This window comes from Triticum urartu, chromosome 7 (genome assembly GCF_003073215.2).
Source record: "Triticum urartu cultivar G1812 chromosome 7, Tu2.1, whole genome shotgun sequence".
NCBI lineage: Eukaryota > Viridiplantae > Streptophyta > Magnoliopsida > Poales > Poaceae > Triticum > Triticum urartu.
The window spans coordinates 16,050,511-16,058,260 of NC_053028.1; the positions used below are offsets into that span (position 1 = coordinate 16,050,511).

The 7,750-nt window shown below is 44.1% G+C and overlaps 1 pseudogene; it reads left to right on the plus strand.

Moving 5' to 3' along the window:
- Positions 1-5,709: 5,709 nt before the first annotated feature.
- LOC125524747 lies at positions 5,710-6,765 on the plus strand (annotated as a pseudogene).
- The last annotated feature ends 985 nt before the right edge of the window (positions 6,766-7,750 follow it).

Here is a 7,750-nt window from a genome sequence, read left to right on the forward strand (position 1 = left end):
GTATGCACGTCTGTCACCTGTTGTTACTGTCATCGGTACACCTGTGATCCTTGGCGTTGTTCCTCGCCACTGCTATCTACCTACGGTTACTGATGACCTGAGCATACCGGTTACCGACATGGTGTTCTCTTCTCCGTAGCTGTGCATTGTCAGAGTCAGTGGTATTGACTGTGCCGTCCATGAACCATAAGCTGCTTGCCTGATAGAGAGAGCGACCGCAATACTGATGCGTCCACCAGAGCCCTGGAAACTTGCCTGCCCTCGCCGGCCAACGACCACCTGCATCGTCAACCGTGCCGGTGCCGACGCCGCGGCGTGCTCTCGTGGAATCATAATATCTGCTCTACCTGTAGAGGGCATCGTCTACTGTATGTGTGGCGGCTGTTAATCTCCCTTCCAAAGTTTTAGGGGGAAATCCACCGGGAAGCGGCCGCGGCCACAGGATCTGTCGTCTCCGTCGGCATGTCGCGGTGTCGTGCGTCACGTTGGGAGGATCGCGTTGAGCTCGAGAGCCTTTTACTGCGCGGGCAATGGCAGCCTCAGGGGCTCCTTTCAGATGGAGGAGATGGCGAGAGGTGCCCTGGTATGCAGGGAAGCCGCCGCGTCGCCCCACGTTGGCAGCCTCCTTGCGGTTTATCCAGGCTATCTGTCTAATCTAATCCAATCTATCCGTTTATTGTGTGCGCGCGCGCGTATCCGCTGTCTGGATTAAATGGACTTGAATGTGCCAACAGTGAGTCAGTGACTTCAACCAAACTCAAATGTTTCTTCCCCGCCCAAACGTTTCTTTTCAATTTTCTGAAATAAAAGGATTTTTCTTGTGTCTCAGCAATGGGAAGGTGGTAATGGACACAGCTCGATTATGGGCCCGGCCGATTGTGTTCCTAAATACACTTTTTGTCCAAAATTATATACGTGTTTGACTTTTTGGAGTCTCAAATGTGCAGCATTGACTAATTTTTACTTGCAGTATACCTTAAAATAGTAAAGTTATACTCCCTCATTTTCGGTTTATAGGGCTCAATTAAAAAATCTCATCAACCAAGATAGATGATGAGTGGTGGAATAATTTTTGTAGTTTGCAAAACCACTCAATTAATACGCTTGTTTTTCCTTAAATAATTGTGTTTATCAATGCATTAATTGCAGTGCATGCATGTGTAAAGCACATGTATTGGTCAATTTTTCTTTTAATACTTGCATACAATGATTTAATGCACCTTAAAATCTGAACATGTGATAAGAAACAACCAAATTGAACCGTATAAAACAAGAAAACTAAAATTTTAAGATAAGCTTTATAAACCGGAAATGAGGGAGTATATAGCACAAAATAACCGAAAGACAAATAATATTGTACTACTATTTGATCCTCGGTTTATGCAATTCTACGCATGACACTGATACAAGTTTACCACATGTTTAATAATGTGGTCTTTTTTAGTTATATTTCCGCAAGAAGAGAGTATTTTGTCAATCATGATAATTGACTACTCCCTTCGTCTTTAAAAGAGTGTACTTCCAACTTTGTTGGAAAGTCAAAATTTTTTATGTTTAACCGTATTTATACAATAATAGACCAACATTTATGCCATCAAATTAGTAGCATTAGATCCATGATAAAATATATTTTCGTCATATACCTATTTCGTTTCACAAGCATTGATATATTTTTGCGCAAACATAGTCAAACTTTGAGATAGTTTGACCTTCCAACAAAGTTGAAAGTACACTCTTTCAAGGACGGAGGGAGTACGTAGTAATTGAATGATCTCACATTTTACCCCAACCTCGGTATTTTGGGAGAATTTAAATATAGTGAGATGCAAGACATGTATGGTTATTTCTGTTATTTTTAAAATTTAAGGTTGTCATGTTAAATCTTAGTTGCGCAATTGTTCATCGGGCACATATATTCAGTTCACCGCCACATGCCATCCTTGTCAAAGTTCTGTAGAGGTCCTTGAAAAAAGAAAAGAAATTGTAGAGTTTTTTTGCCACACTATTTTTGGTCATCTACAATTTGTCTAAAGTTAATCGTAATAATGTCAGAGATCAACCAAGAAAATCTACATTTCATTTGCCGGCCTACGTTGTCGTCTATAGTCTCCCCATTCCAAAAATATAGTGCATTTTTTAAAAAGTCAACTTCTTAAGGTTTAACCATATTTACAGAGAAAGTTATCAACATCAATAATACTAACTCCAATCCAAAATAAGTGTCGCAATTTTGAACTGGATTTACTTCAAAACCGCAACACTTATTATGGATCGGAGGTAGTACTAAATTAGTTAAACCTTACAAAGCTTGACTTTTGAAAATAATAATATGTGAACTATATTTTGGAATAATCCTAAAGCAACTAAACATAGTAGTGAACAAGCAACACCTCCTTTTCTCTTAGCTCTCCCACCAGTTGAGAATCTCTCGTTGTTCCCTAGTTCTTCTCCCCTTCTCATCTGGCGGCCGACCAGAGTGGGGGTGGGAGAGGAGGCCAAGTTACCACCATATATGCTAGGGGTTGGCCTCTATGCATGGAGACTTGCGCCATGCCGTTTTGGAGACTCTTTGTAGTGTGCATAATGTTTGGTCGCCACCTGGTCTTCTCCAGCAGTTATCCATGGTGGACCGTGATTGCTGGGGGTGGATCTAGTGGGAGCTTCTTCAATAAGCTTGGCAGTTCGTTAGAACAGGCTGATCCAATTTTCGCTCGTCTCCTACTTCACCATCATAGAGATGGAAGGAAAGATGGATGTGGATCAACACTCATTCCCCTCGGATCCATTGTATTGTGGGGGTAATAAAGTTGGCTTGGATGTTATTAATCTCTTTTTGGCCACTACATCGACATATGTCTCCATGAGCTACACTAGGGTTGATCGCTGACTGGGCTGACGGCGATCCCATTGGCTGCCATTTCCAACCTCCAAATCAACGAGGCCTTCTTCCCCTTGCCTACAATTTTCAAAGTTATGGTTGGAGACGGTGGCCTAAACGTCTCCGCGTGGTCGTTGTTTGATTTGGGACCAAATTGTGTTATTTGTATCTCCTGTTAAGGACCCGGCTGTAATTTCTATTTTCTAGGGGTCCTTTTTGTGTAATGATGTAAAAATAATGTAGTAGTAATGCCAGCCTATAGATGAACAACCATACTGATTTGTTGTTTCCCGAGGTCAGAAGCAGAGAGAGGGAGGGAGGGGGGGGGGCAAATCTGATGTGTAAGGTGAGATGACAACAACCAACGACCATCATTGGTGGTACCTAGATACGATGGACCTTTGGGTTCATTCTGATAAAATATCGGGATATCTTTGCAAATATGATGACAGTGGTTTGGATAGAAATAACTTAGATACGATGGATCACGGGTTAACTTTGATAAAATAGAAGATTACTTCTAAATAATACATCTCCTAAATGTAGTTAATGTGTTTAAACATATGTGAGGTGAATATTCCGGCTAAGTATTCATGCATTATAGTAGGAACCCCTAATTCTCTCGCAAATACAACTCCCTTGATCATTTCTCACATATACTCGTGGTCACATCCAAGGAACGCCCCTTGATTTCCCTGATTTTGGCCTGTGATTTATAAATCGTGTTGGCACAAAAATCAAACCAATATCTAGTATAATGATCAAATATGAGAATATTACGCCAAAACATAAATACATTTTTTACACTTGGTCCCATTTTTCAATGAGCTTGTTGGAAAATGAATTGGAATCAAATGGCAAGCACTAGCCAATCGAAATAGCTTACCAACTTTTTATTTGGCAAAATGGCTTCAAATCTATTAATGAAACCAACAGTATAAACACCCTATAGTAAGAAAATACATCGAGGCTCTTGGGCCACATCGCCTTCTTTGTGCCGAATGGGCCAATGGTGCGTCGCCAGTTATGCCTTTGCATCGCCGGAGCAAACCAATCGTTGTTGATAGCGGACGAGAATTCATCAAGTCGACTCTCATGTTGGGCTAGTGCCATGAACACCGAAGGATCCAAGATCACAACCTTCAAAAGAGTTCACATACCTCATGACAAAGCAGGAGGTTGTACCAATGTTAGAGGCAATGGCGGAGCTTCATGGAGACCAACAGGGGCCATGCCCCCCCTTAATTTTTGCATCCATTGAAGAATTGGTTATATATTAGGCCTAACTAGTGTTTAAACTAGAGATTAGCCCATCCTTTCCTATTATTTTTCTCCCCTTTAAGTAATGGCCCCCTCTTGAATTATGCCCAAGCTTCGTCCCTGGTTAGAGGGAGTAGGACAGAGGGCCAAACTACAAAGGGAAGCCACCCATAGAGGACCGTAGGAATCTGCACCAACGAGCTATCTACCCGACATCGTCCAGATGTGGAGGCTCAAGGATACTTTATTTACCAGATCGCCGACATCACCACCACAAGCGAAGCGCATTGCGGAACCCTATGAAAAGCCTCAAAGCGTGGGGAGTAGAGCTCCATCTGGTAGACCGAGGCCTCCACCCACTCCCATCCAGACTAAGTTGGTAGAAGAGGTGAGAGGTGACGAGCTACCAGTGGAGGAGGGGTGGCGGTGCAATATCGCCCCCCCCCCCCCCCCCCCCCCCCCCCAAATGCTATCTAGGGTTTAGAGAAGAAAGAACATTTCCAGTTGGTGTCTTTTGAAATAGTTTACCAACACAGTTGGCAGAATAATTTTTTGGCTCATGGGTGAACATGCACCTAGATAAACATTGAAATGGGTGAAATAGCAAAAATAAAAATAAAAATCAAACATATTGATTTTTTAACAAATGTACTCGAGTGTTCTACTCATGTGTGAAATTTCACGAAGAAATGACATGAGTGGTATTTTGAACAAAGAAGAGAAAATTGGTGTCCCAAAAAGCAATTTTTAGGTAGTTTGGTGGAGACGATATTGTTTTCCGCCCGAAACACTAAGAATGTCATTTCATCACGTGTATTCATATATAAGTAGAACACTCGACCACTGTTTGTGAAAAATAAATTCAGAAACGTTTGATGTTTTGCTATTTTTTAGATTTTTACTGTTCATTCAAGTGCGTGTTCTACTATGGACCCATGTTCACTGATGTAATTCCGTGATCCGTCAAGTCGGTTACGAACCACACGGAGTTCTATCCATTTTGCCAAAATTTTAAGAGGCAGAATGCTTATGAAGCAAACAATCTACCAACAAATTGGCAACAAACTTATAATTGGGCTAGTTGGGCTCAAACCTGATGGAGTCTCGCATATCACTCACACAGTTCATTCTGCTACTTGGTTTATCCCCTAAAAAAAAAGTGTTCATTCTGCTACTCCACCGGTAAAGCATTTTTCTGTTAACCCAGGCCCACCGTACACTCTTCCAGAGCACGGTCGCCGTACGTATTCTCTCCATCAGATACGTATGCACGTAGACGGAATACGGCTCCATCAGGCACGCGCATGCCCGGGCCCACCGCCACATCCACTTGGCCGGGCCACCTGCATACGCACGACGCGATCGGTACCTACACATCGACGTCGACTGAACTTTTGCGATAGTATTATTTTTGTTTCCACCGAAACTCCCTCTACTGCATGGCACCGAAAAATGGCAATTTCCACGTTCCCGAGACTACCCTTGGCCACCCCACTGCGGAGCGGGGGTGTTTCGGACATTTGCCACCCTCCGCGAACCCTATAAAGCAGCCCCAATACGTGACAGTGCAGGTACGCTCTCCCCGTTAGCCGAGTGGTGGTCAGCTAGCGAGCTGAGGCCACTCGTACGCAGTGGCATTCCCGTGAATACACGGGCGACGGCCGGCCGGGGATTTCGTCGCCGGAGAGTGTAGAGTAGATTGTACAGAGAGAATTGTTAGCTGTGTATCAGGGGAGAGATTAGAGACAGGGGAGGGGAGATCTAGAGAGAAGGGTCGGGAGGGGCCAAGATAGAGGGGAGGGTGCGCAGGAAGCTGATGAGGCTCTTGTCGTTCGTGCCCTGCGGCTGCCGTGCTGGACCATCGCGACGCGCCGCTGACGGATCAGCAGGCTGCTGCCACGACCCGGCGGCGGCGAGGAGGAGGCGGAGGAGGCCAGGTCGCTGGGCGGCTCGCCGCAGGGGAGGCCGGCGCTTGGGGACATCTGATGAGGTGTTCGCGGTGGTCGTGAGCAAGGCCGCAGCGGGTGGGCGCGTCGTCCGGCCAGGCCCGCAGGGTGGCCTCCAGGGTCCTGCGCCGCGCGCACAGCGACGAATACAGGTACGCGTCTCTCTTTCTACTAGTAGATCTTTGTGGTGCAAATAATCGAAGTTAACTGATTACATGGGTGTGAACGTGCGCAGGCACATCGAGACGGCGTCGTCGATGCCGGCGTTCGCGCCGACGGCGTTCCTGTTCTGATGACGGCGGTGGACCGGCGATGACGACCACGAAAACCAAGCAGCAGAATCGGAAGTCTATATACAGATTGCTATTACTGTCTACGTATTGCAGGACTAAGGATCTGTACAGGGAATAAACCGGCTCCCGTGATGGCGAGCTGGATTAATTAATTAATCAACTACTCCTACTAGCCTATATGCGCGTCAGTGCGTGCCGCGTGTACGTAATTGTGATGTGTGTGTATCTCGGCAGGGTACGGTTGCCCTGCACTGTACATGCATCACGTACCATGCATGCATGACCTTGTAAATCCTATGTCGAACTCATGGTGTAAATGTCATGTACATATATCTGTAATAAAATTACTATAGTTTATAGTATAAATCAAAGTATACAGTACATCTTACGGAAACATGTATATAAATCAATCTGTGGGCGAATCCCTACACTCGTCAAGCCGAAAGGTTTTCCTCCTCCCCACAAGCGGACTCCAGCGCGACTATGGTTTTCTTGCCTCCTGCCGGTGTCGCAACCAATCTGCACTGTCTTGTGGCCTTAGGACCATGGTGGCGTGGTGCACTGATCGATCTAGGATTGGAGCAAGCTCCGGGTCCAATTTTTTTGTCATCACGAGGGAAAAATTTAACGTCCATCAGGCTATAGCTATCACAAAAGAATATCTCAAATATGGTTCAATTGCACCCAAAATTTAGAAAACTCAATGTTTAAAGATACAACAAAACAGATAAACAAAATGACAAAAACTACGAAGAGTACGTGCAGTAAAAAGAGTACCAAATCAATGGCTTGCTTCATAAGTGTCTTCCATAACTTGATCAACGGTGAAAGAAGAGCCAACACCTTATAGAAATCAAAAGCAAAATTTCATAAAAGAAGACATAAACATCAAGTGAAACAATTAACATTGTACAAAGTTGAAAACTTACTACTACGACGAGGCAAAATTCCTTTACGAGATCTATAGGATTGAAAGCGATATATAATAGCATCATCATCAACCTGTGCAAATATTTCTCGCTCAATATTGCAACCATGAAATAATTCAACCAATCATCACCCATCTTATTCCTTAACTCGGTCTTGATAATACTCATAGCTGAGAAAGCTCTTTCCACTGATGCGCTTGGAACAGGCAAAATCAATGCCAACTCAATAAGACGACATACCAAAGGAAAGACCATGTGTCTATCAGTCTGAACCATCTTCACTGCAAGACTACCAAGGTCATTACAACTAACAAAACTTGAATCAGCTCTCATCAACAATGAAGTTTTCAAGTTGGTTTCCAAGGACAAAAGAAATCTCATATGTGGAGAAGTCATCAACATACATCTCAGCAAGTTGAACAAGTTTGTCTTCATCAAATTTAG